We start from the raw sequence: 19,129 nt of genomic DNA, 5'->3' as shown, positions 1-19,129 counted from the left end.
TCTCCCTTCCTGTTTCTAACCTCAGCCCATACTACCTCAGTTGATAAGTCCCCTAACATCCTTTCTGCAACTGCAATACTGTCCTTGACCAACAATGCTACACCTCCCCCTCTTTTACCATTTTCTCTGTTCTTACTGAAACATCTAAGTCCTGGGACCTGCAACAACCATTCCTGTCCCCGCTCTATCCACGTCTCTGAAATGGCCACAACATCGAACTCCCAGGTACCAACCCATGCTGCAAGTTCATCCACCTTATTCCAGATGCTCCTTGCATTAATGTAGACACACTTCAAACCAACTTCTTGCTTGCCGGTGCCATCTTGTGTCCCTGAAACTTGATTTTGGACCTCCCTACTCTCAACCTTTTTTATACTCGAACTACAATTTTGGTTTCCACCCCCCGCTGGATTAGTTTAAACCCACCCCAATAGCCTAAGCGAATTTCCTCCCCAGGATATTGGTATCCCTCTGGTTCAGATGAAGACCATCCTGCTTGTAGAGGTCCCACCTACCCCAGAAAGAGTCCTAATTATCCAAGAATCCAAAACGCCTCCCTCCTGCACCATCCCTGTAGCCACGTGTTCAACCCCTCTCTCTCCCTATTCCTCACCTCACTTGCACGTGGCACAGGCAACAAACCAGAGACAACTCTGTTCATTCTAGCTCTAAGCTTCCATCCTAGCTCCCTGGATTTCTGCCTTAAATCCCCATCTCTCTTCCTACCTATGTCATTGGTGCCTATGTGGACCATGACTTGGGGCTGCTCCCACTCCCCCTTAAGGATCCCAAAAACACGATCAGAGACATCACGAACCCTGGCACCTGGGAGGCAACACACCAACCGTGAGTCTCCCTCGTCCCCACAGAACCTCCTATCTGTCCATCTAACTATGGAGTCCCCAATGACTACTGCTCTGCTCCTCTTCCCCCTTCCCTTCTGAGCAACAGGGACAGACCCTGTGCCAGAGCCCTGTGCTCCACTGCTTTCCCCTGTTAAGTCGTTCCCCCCCAAACAGTATCCAAAACGGTCTACTTATTGTTGAGGGGAATGGCCACAGGAGATTCCTGCACTGCCTGCCGGTTCCCTTTCCGTCCCCTGACTGTAACCCATCTGCCTTTTTCTTGTACCTGAGGAGTGACTACCTCCCTGTAACTCCTCTCAACAACCCTCTCTGCCTCCCGAATGATCCGAAGTTCATCCAGCTCCACACAACCACACAAATATATGACTTCCCAGAAGTCCTTCGCTCCTCCCTCGCACCTCTCAGCAAATGGAGACCCAACTCGCAAGCTAAGTCCCTTTTAATGCGGGAAAACTCACCCTTCCCGGCAGCCCTCGCTTCACCACTCCTTCTCTCCTTGCCGCCTGTTCTCCTCAACTATCTTGTTTTTTACTCATATGTTGGTAAGCTAATTTTCTATCAAAGTCCCTAAATTTTGGACCATAACCCCCTTCCTCCTACTGTCGTTGGTGTCAACACAGGCCACAACTTCTACTTGTTTACCCTCTTCCAAAAGAGTGTTCTGCAGCCCTTCTGTGACTTTCTTGACCCAATGACAACAGTGACTGCACTTAAAAATTCTTTAAGGCGGCTAGTGGTCATGAAAGTTGTGACACAAATGCCAGTCTTTATTATTCCCATTTTTTTGGGGGGTGGGGGACATGGGGAAATGCTGCAGCACCTCAAGTCTGTCCTTGTTAGAACATAATACAATTTTTAAAATGACAGATTAGGTGCAGAGTCTCATACTGCGTATTTTACCTGCATTTTACATTACTGGTATGACTATCTTTTTATGAAACAAAGGGAGAAACAGTAAAATAAAAGTTGGACAGCGAGTTTGAAATGTAGCTTGAGATTTTTCCAGAACAGTATGCATCTAAACAGCTTAACAAGTGCAAAAGATTAAGGTATGTCAATCATAAATTACAGCTAATACAAATTGAGTTTGATATCTTTTGTGCTGTTTTGAAGTTAGGTCCCACCCACAAAATTAGCCATGCTTCCAAATTAATTGCAACAGTGATTTTCCACAAGTTAAATTTGTTTGTAAACCTTCAAGACAACTTTCAAAGCCCTCTTTTTAAAACGCAGGAACCCTAATGTACAATATTTAGGAATTTGCTGCCAAACAATATTTTATATTGCAATATTTAAACAAAATTGAAGCAAATATGCAGTTTACCAGTCTCCTTTATAAAATTTTAAACATTAAAAGATCTCATTTACAAAGGAACACCATGTAGCTCAAATGCTGGAGAAAATGCTCACCCCTTGTGATAAATCCATTTTCAGCTGTATGTATAAAACTAGGTACACCTGAAAACGTCAACCAACTTGTTAGTTCCAGAGAAAATAATTATAGTACACGGACAGATTTTGCTGTTCATGTAAGTTTTTAAATATGATTATGCAAATGAGCTTGAACATAAACTTGAAATATAAGATCTAGTTGCAAACCTAGTACAACTTCCCGGGCAAATTCTATTTAGATTGACAATTGCATCAGAAGCAGAAACTATTGTACAGTATTTAGAATACTTTTGTTGTATTAAATACTATTATATAGCTGTCACTTTAAAATAGTTTAGAATCCTCAAACTCTACTTTGAACAAACTTGGGCTGTGCATGAATAAACAAAATACGGTAATTAAGAAAACAATTCACCATTTCCTTAAGAACCATCCCTTTGGTTCAATACCTGAAGAATGATTCTTGCGTTTTCTTTCCCTCTCATCAAAAGAGGACACCATTGTGACAAATGCTTGCAGAATTCAGAAGAGAGATTTCAATTAAAATGGAACTATGAAGGGTGGACGATATTGAAGGATGTAGTGGCCAACTGTACTAAAGGCCAAACAGATGCTCCGGAGAATGAGGGACAATATGGCACTTTGTAATGTGTCATCACTGGCGACTTCAGCACAGTGCTGTCGGGCTGCAGCGATTTAAACAGGAAGTGAATTGGGAGAAATTTGCATCTCTAAAGACGATGTCATTCATTCATTCCGTTATGAAGAAACGACTCCACGCGAGTGTACCAGTTTCTCAATGGTTCAAGCAGCCAAACATCCACACTTAGCTATATTATCTTCTAGGACTGAATAACTAATCCTCGACCACTGCTGCTTCAATGTGAAGTTAGTTTTGTTTGCCATGAAATGAGTGCAAGTACCAAAAGCAACAACATTGTTGGCTCGAGGCAAATTGCCTCCTCACACCGAGCTTTTCTACAGGTTCAATACAACGCCCAATCCTGTTTCCAACAAATGAACTTACTAACGCAAAGGCACTTAGTAATTCTGACAGTTTACATTCTGTGATATTGCAGGAAATATTCATGTTCTCAACAAGTCCATTCTATGCATTTGGTGTAAGGATGAAGGGAGTTAGCATGCTTCCCACTTTCTGTGGCTTATTTGCTTCTCGTTTCCTGTCTGCACTGCTGGCTAGCAGCAATGCAAACAGAGCGACCTATTTGTAATTCTTACCTGGCAGTCATCATGATAACGTAAAAAATGGAGTATTAATCTTTGAATTCTCATCGATTAACTTAATAACCTTGGATTTTGGATTGAGAAAAATACATTTGGAAGTGAGCAAAGATACTTTAAAATGGCCAAAGTCATCGGACCTGGAAGTACCCAAAGGAATTTACGAATCCATTACTCGGCAGCATGACAAAGACTTACATTCTGAAAAGGCCATCTGAGGGATAATTATCTAGACTTCAAAATTCTCAGGAGATAACCTTTCGTAATGTTGCAACACGTATATCTGAAACACAATATCTAAGAGGAGGATTGAAGCTGAAAGCTTTCACCCCCAATCCATCCAAGGATCACAGGGGAACTTTGCCAATGGACCAAGAAAATGCCCAAAAATGGATTGTCCCGCGGAACGCTCTGAGTAGTTGGACCATTCCGTACCACCTGTCCTTTGTGGAGAAATTTATGAAGAAAAACACCTTTTGACCACAAGTCCATCAGGAAGTGGTCAGCACGTAGTGTCCTTGAGACCCTTTGGGAAAAGGAGAGGGCGGATCCTATCGAGCAGTTCCCTGAGCAGACTGTCAAAGCCATTTGGCAGAATGCCTCATCGCCAGAACTTTCCAACAAGCACCAAGACATGGCTTGGCTGGTGGTGAGAAGGGGTCTGCCTGTGAGATCCTTTATGCACGCCCGGACTCTCAGCCACACCGCATGCTGCCCTCGGAGCGGCTGCAGTGGGGACAAGACTGTCACACATCTCCTTCTGGAATGTGCCTATGTAGAGGAAGTCTGGAGAGGAATGCAGTGGTATTTGTCGAGGTTCGTCCCGAGCAGCACCGTGACACAGGACTCCGTGCTGTACGGCCTGTTCCCCGGGACGCACACTAAGACGAACATCAACTGCGCCTGGAGGATCATCAGCTCAGTGAAGGACGCTCTCTGGGTGGTCCAAAACCTGTTGATCTTCCAACTGAAGGAGTTGACCCCAACTGAGTGTTGCAGACTGGCACATTCCAAGGTCCAGGACTATGTGTTGAGGGATGCGCTGAAGCTTGGGGCAGCTGCCGCCAAGGCGCGGTGGGGAAAGACCACCATGTAATATCTGCCTGCCTAAGAAGAACAGGGGGCCCACGCAGTCATTTGGGCTCTGCTGACGCCTCAGCTAAAAATGTAATCGTACAGACCTGTAAATAGGAATGATTACTCTGTTTCGGTATGCAAACAAATGGAATGTTTACATATGTATGGCATGTCCAGTTGTATAGATCAAAGTATTTTATGAATAAAGTATATTTCTGAAATAAAAAAACTAATGGATTGTCCTCATTCTGGGCCAGTAGCCAGGCTTAATATATCAAATCACCCTTCCTGTGAGTGATGATAAGCCTGTGGTCTTTGTGAAAGGAGTGCTCAGAAATATGGAGTAACATCCAAGAATTTGCAGTATCATCAAAAGTAAAGGCTTCCTCTTTCTTTGGAAGAGGTGCCTGGATCTATGAACAGCCCTGAGTTAAAAAAAAGCTGTAAACTGAGATATTTTTAAAAAATCAATTGCAATAATCATGACTATGGACTGCATCCAAGAAGTCAGCTAAAAAATGTCAGCATTGGATTACAAAACCTTATCCCTCAAAAACAAAGAAATTATACATCCTTTCCTCACAATTTGTGTTGGATGCTATTAACTTCGTGTAGTCGTACATAGATGTGGATGCAAGTCATTGTACGAAGGCTGTATGCTTGACATTGCGCTGTTATTAACTTTCTTGGATGTAGCAGGTAACAATTTGCTCCATCTTTGACTCAAAAACACTTTTTTGAATTGGCTCCTTCTTGCTCACGGGAATAAACATATTTTTAATTGGATGGAGGTATAGCTTCAAGCCGACCCTTGATGTGGCTAACCAAGTAATTTGATCAGAGGATAGCTGGTTCACCCCTCCTTACCGGACTGTAAGACAGTTGATCACCTCTCTAGAGGCAAGCCCTTGTTTTACTGCTTCAGTTTATTGGCACACAAAAACGGAGTCTCCTACAGCTCTGCCTAAATCTTCAGGAGAACTCAGTGAAGACTTGGCCTCCAGATGCATAGTGTACAAGTTCACTGGCGTGTGGGCACACTGTAGTACTCATGAATCAAACTCCCAGCTACAGGCAAATAGCTTCACTATTTTATGGATAGCGGAGGGAAATTGAAGGCTCAAGGAGTAAGCAGTGACAAACATAATCCGGTGTAAGTAGCCTTTTTAGTAACACCACTTACAACTACTCATGTAGAAAATGGTGTTTTGCAGCATTGTGAGCCAACTGGACAGGTCGTGACTGGAAGCCTGATCTTTGGACAGCCCAGTTTCTCTAGAAATAGACACAAGACAGCCCAGTCTTGTGTCCCGGAGAGGGCGCTTCAGTTTTGCTTTTGAGTATTAATACAATGTAGCAAACAGTGATTCTAAGTGGTATTGAAGGGTTCTTGCTCAAATTGAATTAATAACCTTAACAACTTGCATTGCATGAAAAAGTCCATAACTCAAAAGGGCGGCACTGTGGCTCACTGGTTAGCATTGCTGCCTCACAGAGACAAGGACCCGGCTTTGATTCCAACCTTCAGCAACTGTCAGTGTGGAGTTTGCACATTTTCCACGTGTCTGCATGAGTTTCCTCCGGGCGCTTCAGTTTCCTCCAATAGTCCAAAGATGTGCAGGTTAGGTGGATTTGTTATGTTAAATTGACCATAATGTCCAGGGTTAGCTATGGAAAATGCTGGGTTACAGGGATAGGACAGGGGGTGGGTGGGGTGGGATGCTCTTTGGGTCAGTGTTGACTCAATGCGCCAAATGGCCTGCTGCCACATTATAGTTTTGTAGAATTCCTACAATGTAGAAAATGAATACTATGGACAGTCTCCAATGTTAAGAGGGGCTATGGGATCATAGTGGCCAGCTGCCATTTACCTCAAGCCAGCAAGGAGCAAGCTGCTTATCCACAGACTTCATTGGGTGTTTTTAACTTAAGCTCTTCATTCAATAAGTGGACTGAGTCCAGCGCACCAGGCATTTAAATAAAATCAAGAAACAGAAGATGCCAACTCTTAGACTGGAATGCTGGAACATCAAAACTGTGTGCTCCGAATTGACAGGAAACTGCTTGATAATGTTTTGCAAGTGTCTTATTCATTTGTGGGATATGCTGACTGGGCCTGCATTTATTGCCTAGATCCGAATTCATGCAAGACACCAGTGATCCACAGTGAATTTGGTTAGGTGAATATTGGCACAGCAGAGTCCAAGCTCATGTTCATCTGGCATGGGCAAAGTTCAAAGGAAAATCATCAGCATGCAGACTTCGCTGGAAGGAACCCACGCACTTCAATGACAGAACCCACCACAAATGCTTCAAAATTAATTTTCTTCATTTGCTTCTCAGCTCCAGCAAGTCCAGTTACCTTCATGGGTTCCTATGTTTCGAAACTATGCTCCATTAACGGGGTGAAGGATCAGTTCTATGAGGAGACTGACAATCCCTATGTCAGAACATTATTCCCTATTTTGTCAGTGTACTTCAATGCAAGGATGCAGATCATGAGACACGGCCCTCCTGTTTCAGACATCATGGCCTGGGAGAGATCAATGAGAATGGACACAACTATGTGACCTCAGCTGCTGCCATGAGCTTCGTGTAATCATCACTTTTTCTCAGAACAAACAATGTCACAAGCTGTCCTGGATCCAAGGTCAGGGCATTGGCACCACCAGCCGAATCTGATCATCATCCAACTTACACTCTCAGCAACATTCTCCACACATAGAGCTGCCACAAGGCTGGCACTGATACTGATCACTCCCTACTCTGACCCAGACTGAGAATGCAACCTTTGAAGCATTTCATCCAAAGCAGAAATGCCATCCTTGTATTCAACAACAGCAAGCCTTGCTGCCTTCCCAGATAAAAGCAAACAATGCCTCCACATTGCTGGAGAGTACCTTTTCAAACATTGTCACACAGAGTACAGGAGCTAAATGGAACACAGTTCAAGATACTATCTACAATCCCAAACTGTCAACATACAGAAAGCTACAGCAGAAAACTATCAACTCATTCAAGACTAACATCACTGTGATTGAACCAAAGCTCTCTCTTCTCTCCAAGAGAGATCCAGTTGAGAAGACTGAAGGTGCTCACAACTGCTTGAAGCAAAATCGAACTAGCTAGACGCTGCAGCAAGGACTACTTTGCCAGAACATGCAGATGTCCTTAAACACTGAGATTGTTAGGAAAAAAACATTTCCAGTAGCAAAGAAAACAGATCCATTGAAATCAAAGGTTTTGGTCATTGCCAAATGCAATAAATATTTGAGGATGGGTGAACAGCACCTGAATTGTACTCCAGGGAGGACATGGTCACCAAAGAAACTTTAAACAACATTGGAGGTGCTGCCTGGTTTGGGCGAGTTGACATCAAGCACACAGTAGAGGAACTCAGCAAAGCTATTGACTTGCTTCCTATGGGCAAAACTCTGGGTGCAAATGCTACACCAGCTGAAATCAACAAGCTCAGTACTAGCAAGTCCTATAGGATCTGCACAAACATCACTGCTTCTGCTGGAGGAAGCCAGCAGTCCCCTAGGATTCAGCTCATGCAACAATCATGACCCTGTCACAATTTCAAAATAAAAGTGCAGAGATTGCAACAACTATGGAGTCAGCTCACCGCCGGACAGCATGGAGGAAATATTTGTCCAGGTAGACTATGTCAGATTACAGATCATAGCTGAATGCATCTATCGCACATATCATAATGGTTTCACAACTGGAAGATCCACAATTAACATGATTGTCACAGTCCAGCAACTACAAGAGAAATACTGGGAACAGAGGAGACCACTATGGTTATAACTTCAGAAGAGAGATGTCATACCTGACTGGGCAAGCCTCTATTCCTGGAGTTATCACTAAAGTTAAAGAGTTTAAAATGAATACACAAAATTCCTCCAGTGTGCCTGACGTTCTGATTTAGGTTGATAGAAAGCAGAGACCAGATTTCTGTACCTAATCAAGAATCACTTCCTTCTACGATATTCCCAGCTCCAAGCTGTTCAGCTACTTTGGGAACCAATCATGTGGTAGTTGACAGGCAAAAGTCCTTTGACATCGATAACTGGTCACTACTTCCTAGACCAATCAAATTCTTGCACCATCTTAATAGAGAACATTTCAGCCCCAGTTCCCAAACAACTGTCACAACTTGAAGATGGTGGTAATTGCATGTATCTGCTACCCATGCCCTTCTGGATGGTATCTGCTGCAGGTTTGTCCATTTAGAAGGACAAGGGAATCCTCTCCTACAAAGCAGCCTTCTAAAGAGCCTTGGTGAATTTCTGAATATTAGCAAATTTAATTTGAGTACTGTCTGGGCCTCTTCTGCCTAATTCTCACTACCTCTTTTGCCCTCCTCCATCCTGACTCCATATATTTCTTATCCTTCTATTGATGAAGATATTGCTTCAACATATTAACATACGCAACCAATTTTACTTCCAGTGAACTTGAGCGTCAATCAAATAATTTATTTTACAATACTTCTGACTAATCCATATCAAGCACTGAACATTACATTCAACAGGTCGCCTTGTATTGATATTAACACTTCATTGAAATAGGTGAAAGTGAGTACTGCAGATTAGAGTCAAGAGTCTAGTGCTGGAAAAGCACAGGTCAGGCAGCATCCGAGGAGAAGGAAAATCGACGTTTTGGCAAAAGCCCTTCATCAAGCATAATCATGCTTTTCTTCATAGTTGTTGGTGACAGTTTATAAATGTGGTAGACTCATTAGGTAAATCTTGGACAGTGATCGAAATAAATTTTGACTCTTTATCTAAATCATGGAGATATTAACAACAGTACAGTCTGATCTTCGGTTTGAGGGTTTGATGGTACAATTCTAAAGCCCCTGTGTCTATGGGTAGTACAATGAAGGCTTTAATTATATTCAATCCAAATTATTCATGACTTCCTTAAGATTTTTAAAGGTATAAATTTGGAACTTTGATCAACATTGATTGAAGAACTGGGTCAACATCTCCCCACTCCATCAGCAGGAATTGTTTTCAAGGGTATAGCCTCTGAGAAGCAGGGGTCAGAGGTCACAGTTTCAATTAATGGTGTTTCACCATTTAGCTTACTATCCCTCATTTTCAGTCAAGTGCATCCGATTCACAGTAATGCGATTCATAGCTGACTCTGTCCCAGTGGCAGGAAGGAATTAATGTGTACCATAAGTGCGCACGGTGGCTCAGTGCTGCTGCCTCACAGTGTCAGGGACCTGAGCTCAATTCTACCCTTAGATGACTATCTGCATGGAAGTGCACATGGTCTCTGTGCCTGTGTGGGTTTCCGTCGGATGTTCTTTTTTTTAAAAGAGGAATTCATTTGAGTGAGATATGGATGGTAGCCAGTATTTATTGCCTGTTCATAGTTGCCCTTCAGACGATTGTGGTGATCTGCCCTCTTGAACTGCTGCAATCCACCTCCTACAGGTTGCCCACAAGATTGTTAGGGAGAGATTTCCACGGTTTTTGCCCAGCAACAGTGAAGAAACAGCAATATACTTCTGCAGAGAGGTCCTGGAACAGAGGTGACTGACCTCTAATAACCATCTTCCTGTGTGTCTGGTATAACTCCAACCAGTAGCAAAGAATCCTGCAGCATAACTCATTTTTGACTGTCCAAAACCTGTCCATTGTCTACAAAGCACAAGTTAGGAATACAGTGCTTTGCAAGCTGCATTGAAGATCCAGGACAAAGTATGGTACTCTATTATCACCAGATCCATCAACATCCACTTCCTTCATCATTGATGGACGTAAGCAGCAGTGTATATCATTTACAAGATGCACTGCAAATATTCACCAAGATTGCTCAGACAGCACCTTCCAAACCCACGACCACAATCATCTTGAAGGACAAGGGCAGCGGACATATGGGAATCACTTGCAAATTTCTCTCAAAGTCAGTCAGCATCCTGACTTGGAAATATCTCACCATCGATTCAATCTCAATAGGTCAAAATCCTGGAACTCTTCCTTAACAGTATTGTTGGTACACGTACACCAAATGGACCACAGTGGTTCAAAAAAGCAGCTCTCCACCACCACCACCACCACCACCACCACCTTCTCAAGGGCAGTGAGGTATGGACAATAAATGCTGGCACAGTGATGCACATATCCTGTGAATGATTTTTTTTTTTACATTGAAATGCAGGTTTCCCACAATTTGACATGTACAGGATGTTTCACAAAACTACTCCACATTCTTGTGAAGATCTGGCCAGGAAAAATATTAACAAACACATGCCTAGGTCTTCTGCATTTCTACTTCTCTTGCGATAGGAATTTCATGGACCATCTTTAATATTTCACATTTGGGCACCATCATTCTTCATCTGCCAGTCTGTAATGAGGTCTCTGCTGCCTCACCACACTTCCATTTTTGATATACTGCACTTCAGCTTCAGTCTGAGCTAATTGGACAGCTTTCCTTAATTCTGCATCAGCTGACCGATCTTCGATCAGAAAAGACGGAGTGAAAATTTCTTTTGAATTACCCAAATCCCCAAAAGAAAGTTTCAGATCACCAAATATCAGTTTACGGTGAGAATTAGACTTCCAACATGGGACTTTGTTTTGCCATTGCGTGGGTCACTAAACATGAAGGAAAAGTTCCTGGAAACCTTATCTTTGTAACTGTTCTAACTCTTCAACTTCATTTGGCCTTACCATGACTACAAGAAAAAATCTATTACCTTCACCAGCCAAATCTTGACCATCTCTAACCAGAGATTCTGATCATTGCCCCTAAACACTCAATGGCATTATCATCACAGAAACCCCCACTACTCAAAATCCTGGAGATTAACACCAATAATCCAATCCATAAGACCATAAGACATAGGAGCAAAAATTAGGCCATTAAGCCAATTGAGTCTCTTCTGCCATTCAATCATGGGTGATAAGTTTCTCAAATCCATTCTCCCTGTAACCCTTGATCCTCTTTATGATCAAAAACCTATCTATCTCCGTCTTAAATACAGGGCAACCACTTTGAAACTGCGAAAAATGATTCCACAGTTTCAGTTACCCGCAGACTGAACCAGGGATCAAAAGGCTGGAATTTTCCATTGAAATGGATAGGTTTGCTCCATGTCGTGGAACGTATTCTCCGTGGGTACGGGGGACTACTGTATACTCAATGACTTGGCCTTCACAGCCTTCTGTAGCAGTGAATTCCAAAGATTCATCACTCTCTGGCTGAAGAAATTTCTCATCTGTTCTAATTTTCTGCCCATTCAGAAAATAATCCATGCCTCTATTCTTCTACCAAAGTGCATCACCTCACTTTCCCATGTTGTACTTCACCTGCCACTTCTTTGCCCACTCGCCTAACCTGTCCAAATCCTTCTGCAGCCTCCCCACCTCCTCAATGCTACCTGTCCCTCTACCTATCTTTGTACCATCTGCAAACCTACCCAGAATGCTCTCAGTTCCTTCATCCAGATTGTTAATGTATAAAGTGAAAAGTTGCAGTCCCAACACGGAGCCTTGTGGAACACCACAAGTCACCAGCTACCATCCTGAGAAGGACCCTTTTATCTGCTTTCTGCTTATCAACTCTCTGCTTTCTGTCAGACAGCAAAGCTTCTATGCATGCTAGCACTTTGCCTCTAACACCACAGGCCCTTACCTTACTCAGTAGCTTCCTGTGCAGCACCTTGTCAAAGGCCTTCTTGAGGTCCAGGTAGATAACATCCATTGGCTCTCCTTGGTCTAACCTGCTCGTCACTTCCTCAAAGAATTCTAGTTGATTTGTTTAGCATAATCTCCTCTTGACGAAACCATACTGACTTTGCCAAAAGTCAAAATCATTGTTTTTGCTCAGAAATAAATTCCAATGGTTCCTTTAATTCATCTTTTAAAAAAGGAATCCAGGTATCTCCACAGAACTTGGAATAAATTGATTTTCCCACAATCTTTCAAGCCCCTCAAAAATGAAATCTTCACAAAATTATATCTTGCCTTCGTCAATCTAATCAAATCATGTCAGCATAAACAGTTAAGTCACTGCAGAAAACTGTCAGCCCTCCAAAGCTGCTCAGTGTGATCCCTTTCCATGACAAAATAATAGATAAGGTTACGATGGGGCAAGATTGGAGCCCTTCGAGAATCACAGTGAAGCCAAACAGGGTTATGTTCTGGCACTGACTGGCTTTGGCATGTCCTTCCTTTTACTGCTGTCATATGCCTTCGTTCATCTATAAAGGGTGTTGACTTACATCCCAGAATTCTCAGATTCCTGTTTAGCCTTGCATACCTGAAACTCAAGTGTGTCAAATCCTCATGCAAACATTGCTCAGATGTTGACAATATCACATCAGCATTCCATATCAAGGAATATGGTGGCAAATGGACAAAATCTCTCACATCTGTAAAGAACTTGTTTTGATTGTCAACATGAGAAAAACATGGTCAGGATGTTACCACACCACCATCTATCAACATCGACAATGTGACACTCAAAGTAGTTGATAACTTCACATATCTGGGTTCTACAATTGCCAGCAATCTGTCATTTAATGCTGAAATAAACATAGACATTACAAAAGCTGCAGCTGTTAGATCTAAGCAAAGTAACAGAGTTTGGAAAGAAGAACAGCATCAGACTGCAAACACCAAACTGACATACCGACTCTGCATCCTCAGCATATTTCTTGACTGTAGTGAGACTTGGACAACATAAGCTAGACAGGAAAAAAGCCTGAACAATTTTTACCTTTCCTGTCTCAAATCTATTATATGTCTTGGCAGGACAAGATCACTACTCAGAAGTCCAGGAGTAATCCATTATCACTTTCTCATTACAAACGGCATCAGTTGGCTTAGCCACATTCACCAGGTGGATGACAGCAATATACCCAAAAATCTTCTGTATGTGGAAATTGCCGCTGGGTCATCATCTGCTGCCAGCCAATTCTTGGACACCAGCAAGCAAGATATAAAGATGGTAGAACCTAACACTGATAACCGTAAGACAATCACCATCAGCCATTTACTTGGTGTAATGGCTACACTAGTCCTGCAAGAAAGAATTAGATTTATATTTGGGCCATGACTCGCATTAAGTCAGTCACTGTGCAAAGCAAAATCAAGCATTGAATCCTGACATTCTCTCCTTGTCAAGATAGCAAGTTCCCTCAACGTTACAGTTCTAACTGGGAACTTTGCTGAATATCAGGTTGAATATACAAACCACAAAAGGTATAGCTAACACCAGAAAATGTGCCGGTCAAAAACTGCATTATTCAACTGTGTGGGTTGTTGGTTAAAATGCCCAGAGAATCTCTGTGTAGGTTTGTAGCTACAGAGCGGCAGTCCCACCAACATCTTGCTAAACTCTGGATGTGGTAAAATTATACTTTTGACTGGAGGACAGTATTCATTTCACATACACCAAATCTATCCTTTTCACTTACTCTTAAACACAATAGATTTCCATGCCAGACCAAATGCCGTAAACCAAAACGAGTTTGCTACAGCCAATAAATCAAATCATCTTTTATTTTTTTTCTCATGGCAGTCAGTTAAAATTATAGTAAACAAGGATAATTTAATGTTAGGTGCAGTTCTATTAGCACTTTTTAATGTTATAATTCTGTATTTATTTCAAAAATCATTAAGTGGGCTGAAGCTACAAGTTCAAAATTTAAAAACAAAACGCTGACCAGTCAACTTCTAAGTGGCCTAAACAGCAGTTCTCAAAATGGCCAATCATTTATGTCGTTTTGTAATTTGCCAGAAAAAGTAATCAGAAAGTAGTCCAAAGCTATACTAACTGCTGTGTACATACTGCCACAAGCAAAGGTGTGCTGTACTGCACCATTAACACCCTAGAGACGAGGCCCTGTTTATTGTATCTAACAACTTCAATCAAGCCAATCTAAGGAAGCTGTTGGCCACCAGGGGCCCAAACATTTTAGACCACTACTACACCACTGTGAAAAGATGCCTACCACTCCATCACTCACCCTCATTTTGGGAACTCTGACCACAATGCCATGTTTCTTCTCCTGGCTTACATGCAAAAGCTCAAACAGGAGACCTCCTCATGGATACGGGTCCAGTGCTGGTCGGAGGAGGCAGAGGATCAACTCCAGTGCTGTCTGGAATCGGCTGATTGGGCCACGTTCAAACAGTCCGCAGGTACCTTGGACGAGTACACCACCACGGTCACAGACTTTATCAGCAAGTGTGTGGAGGACTGCATACCGAGGAAGCAAATCTGGGTGTTCCCAACAGGAAACCCTGGATGAATCAGGGTTCTCCCTGCACATTGCCCCTCACCCCTACACATTAACAGCACAGAGGGTGGAACGAGTGGAGAGTGTCAAGCTCCTGGAAGTGGTCATCCACAACAAGCTTTCTTGGATTCTTCATGTGGACGCACTGGTTACAAAGGCCCAATGTCTCTTCTTCCTCAGGCAGCTGACAAAGTTTGGCATGAGGGCATACGCGCTTGCCAATTTTTATAGATCTGCCCTTGAGAGCATTATATCGGGATGTATCACTACCTGGTATAGCAACTGTACCATTCAAGATTGGAGACGGTTGCAGAGAGTGGTGAACTCAACCCAGACAATCACAAAGGCCAACTTCCCATCTATAGAATCCATCTACCAAGCCTGCTGTCAAGAAAAGGCTGCCAGTATTCTCAAAGATGTAGCCCACCCTGGCAATGCTTTTCTACCATCAGGGAGAAGGTACAGAAGCCTGACCACACGCACCAGCTGGTTTCAAAACAGTTTCTACCCGACTGTTGCTAGAATACTGAATGGACTCTCAAACTCTTAGCATTTGCCTGTATCTGTGTTTTGGCTTTTCCCGCTATTTACCTATCTATGCTACTTAACTCTGTGATCTGCCTGTATTGCTCGCAAGACAAAGCTTTTCACCGTCCTTGGTACACGTGACAATCAATTCAAATCAAAGTCATTCCATGCCACTCAAGGGCACAAACAAATACATACTGACACTCCCATGCAAATTGGAAGTAGCCCACCAAGTTTTAAAAGAGCGAAAATGCCCCATCCCTTCAAGTTCTCACAGAAATAACCTGTTTATTCAGGTGGGTGTGGGCCAACTTTCCCACTTTCATTTCAGTCACTGTGGCGAGTAGACGTAGAATGAAATAAAGAAAAAATACTGTTAAAAAGTCGGCAGGTATGGCAGATCAGTGGAGAGAGTCATATCAGACTCAAGACAGTAACTCTGTTTCTCTCTCCACAAATACTACCAGATCTCCTGAGTTTCTCCAGTAGGAGCAAATTACTGCAGGTGATGGAATCTGTACTAAAAACAGCAAATGCTGGAGATCACAGCCGTTCAGGCAGCATGCATGGAAAGCAAGCTAACATTTTGAGTCTAGTTGACTCGTCATCCACAGTATTTTGCTTTTGAGTTACTAGAATGAGGGTTCCCCAGCACTTATAACTATATTTTTCAACTGACTAGTTCGTAAATGGAGGTGCTAACCTTGTATGTTAAGTAAAATGCTGTTTCTCCAGAGCCAGTTGAGAAGATAACAACTGGGAGATTGTAGTTTTCTTTCTACCCAGCCACTAAGCATGTAACTGGTTTACATCTGGCCAGCCAAACACTGCCGGCATCATAGACCAAACAGCTGCTGACTTCAGATCTTTGCTGACAAAGATCATCCTTTAAGATTTTAAATCATTTCTGTGCAGAGTGTGGAAAAATAACTAAACATGGCTTGAAAACATCCAATGCAATGACCTACAGGCATCATGTGCAATTGACATTTTGGATCCTGAAACACTCCCTTCCTTGTAACCTCATTGTGTGCATGCACATGAGTCTTGTAGACACGTGTGAGGGACTATGTCTTTGTTTAATCATCTTCTTTCTTTTGGAACTTACAAAAAAACCCTGCATTTTTGCAGCCACAGCATCTGAACAGATACTCAGTAAATTGACAGTGGCAGAAAGAGAACCCAATTCTTGGGTTGCTATAACAAATTCATTTTAGACAATCATGAAACTGATGATCCCTGTACATGGATGACGTCGCCATTTTCTGCTCGGATCCGCTGTCCATGCACAGACCCATGTGCATATGTGACCAATTTGAACGGGCCTCGGGGGCAAGGTAAACCGAGGCAAGAGCGAGGCCATGCTCTTCAGGAACTGGGCTGACCAATCCTTGATCCCCTTCACCGTCAGGACCGACCACCTGAAGGTGCTGGGTATTTGGTTCGGGAGGCTGGGGCATGCGCCAAGTCTTGGGAGGAGCGTATCAGCAAAGTGAGGCAGAAACTGGACAGATGGAAGCTACGGTCGCTCTTCATCACAGGAAAAAGCCTGGTCATCAGGTGTGAGGCACTGTCATTGCTGTTATACGTGGCACAGGTCTGGCCTATTCCCGGAACCTGTACCACTGCAGTCAACCGGGCCATCTCCTAATTTATATGGAGATCAAAGATGGACCGGGTCCAAAGGGACTCAATGTATAAAGATTTGGGCAACGGGGAAAAAAAACACACCCAATGCCACCCTCACCCTGATGGCCACCTTTGTGTGTGGCTGCATCAAGCTGTACATGGATCCCCGGTATGCAAACACCAAGTGTCACTACGTACTGAGGTTCTACCTGTCCCCGATGTTGTGAAGGATGGGCCTGGCCTCGCTGCCGCGGAACGCTCTAACTAGTTGGACCGTATCACCTGTCCTTCATGGAGAGGTTTATGAAGAAAAACACCTTTGACCACAAGTCCATCAGGAAGTGGTCAGCACGTAGTGTCCTTGAGACCCTTCAGGAAAAGGAGAGGGCGGATCCTATCGAGCGGTTCCCTGAGCAGACTGTCAAAGCCATTTGGCAGAATGCCTCATCGCCAGAACTTTCCAACAAGCACCAAGACATGGCTTGGCTGGTGATGAGAAGGGCTCTGCCTGTGAGATCCTTTATGCACGCCCGAACTCTCAGCCACACCGCACGCTGCCCTCGAAGCGGCTGCGGGTGGGACGAGACTGTCACACATTTCCTTCTGGAATGTGCCTATGCAGAAGACGTCTGAAGAGGAATGCAGTGGTGTTTGTCGAGTTTTGTCCCGAACAGCGCCGTGATGCGGGACTCCATGCAATACGGTCTGTTCCCCGGGCCGAACATCAACTGTGCCTGGAGGATCATCAACTCGGTGAAGGACGCTCTCTGGGCTGATGAAACCTGTTGATCTTCCAGCTGAAGGAGGTGACCCTGACTGAGTGTTGCAGACTGGCATATTGCAAGGTCCAGGACTACGTGTTGAGGGACGCGCTAAAGCTTTGGGCAGGTGCCGTCAAGGCCTAGTGGGGAAAGACCAGTGTAACGTCTGCCTGTCTAAACACAGGGGGCCGATGCAGTAAGGGGGCTCCGCTGACCCCCCAAGTTAAATGGGCATAGTAATCGTACAGACCTGTATATATGAATGATTAGATAAAAACAATGACTGCAGATGCTGGAAACCAGATTCTGGATTAGTGGTGCTGGAAGAGCACAGCAGTTCAGGCAGCATCCGAGGAGCAGTAAAATCAACGTCTCGGTCTAAAGCCCTTCATCAGGAATAAAGGCAGAGAGCCTGAAGGGTGGAGAGATAAGCTAGAGGAGGGTGGGGGTGGGGAGAAAGTAGCATAGAGTAGGATAGGTGAGTGGGGGAGGGGATGAAGGTGATAGGTCAGGGAGGAGGGTGGAGTGGATAGGTGGAAACGAAGGTAGGCAGGTAGGACAAGTCATGGGGACGGTGCTGAGCTGGAAGTTTGGAACTAGAGTGAGGTGGGGGGAAAGGGGAAATGAGGAAACCGTTGAAGTCCACATTGATGCCCTAGGGTTGAAGTGTTCCGAGGCAGAAGATGAGGCGTTCTTCCTCCAGGCGTCTGGTGGTGAGGAAGTGGCGGTGAAGGAGGCCCAGGACCTCCATGTCCTCGGCAGAGTGGGAGGGGGAGTTGAAATGTTGGGCCACAGAGTGGTGTGGTTGATTGGTGTGGGTGTCCTGGAGATATTCCCTAAAGCACTCTGCTAGGAGGCGGCCAGTCTCCCCAATGTAGAGCAGAGCGCGTCGGGAGCAACGGATACAATAAATGATATTGGTGGATGTGCAGGTAAAACTTTGATGGATGTGGAAGGCTCCAATAGGGCCTTGGGTGAAGGTGAGGGAGGTGGTGTGGGCGCAGGTTTTACAATTCCTGCGGTGGCAGGGGAAAGTGCCAGAATGGGAGGGTGGGTTGTAAGGAGGCATGATATGAATGATTACTCTGTCTCTGTCTGCAAAGAATTGGAATGTTTACGTATGTATGGCATGACAAATTGTACAGATCATCAAAATATTTTATGAATAAAGTATACTTTTGAAATATATGGTCGGGGGGCAACGATAGCCGCAGCTCCGGACTGGGTATCCTGTTGCGAGGAGACAACTTCACCATCTCCGAGGTTAAGGTGGTGGTTGGCGGGCACCTCCTCGTCACTGACGTCATGTACAGGAACATTCCCGAGACTGATTAATGTGTACACCCCAGTGGGTAAGAGTGAAT

The sequence above is a fragment of the Chiloscyllium punctatum genome, chromosome 10 (genome assembly GCF_047496795.1).
Source record: "Chiloscyllium punctatum isolate Juve2018m chromosome 10, sChiPun1.3, whole genome shotgun sequence".
Lineage (NCBI taxonomy): Eukaryota > Metazoa > Chordata > Chondrichthyes > Orectolobiformes > Hemiscylliidae > Chiloscyllium > Chiloscyllium punctatum.
This window is presented reverse-complemented; position numbering follows the sequence as displayed.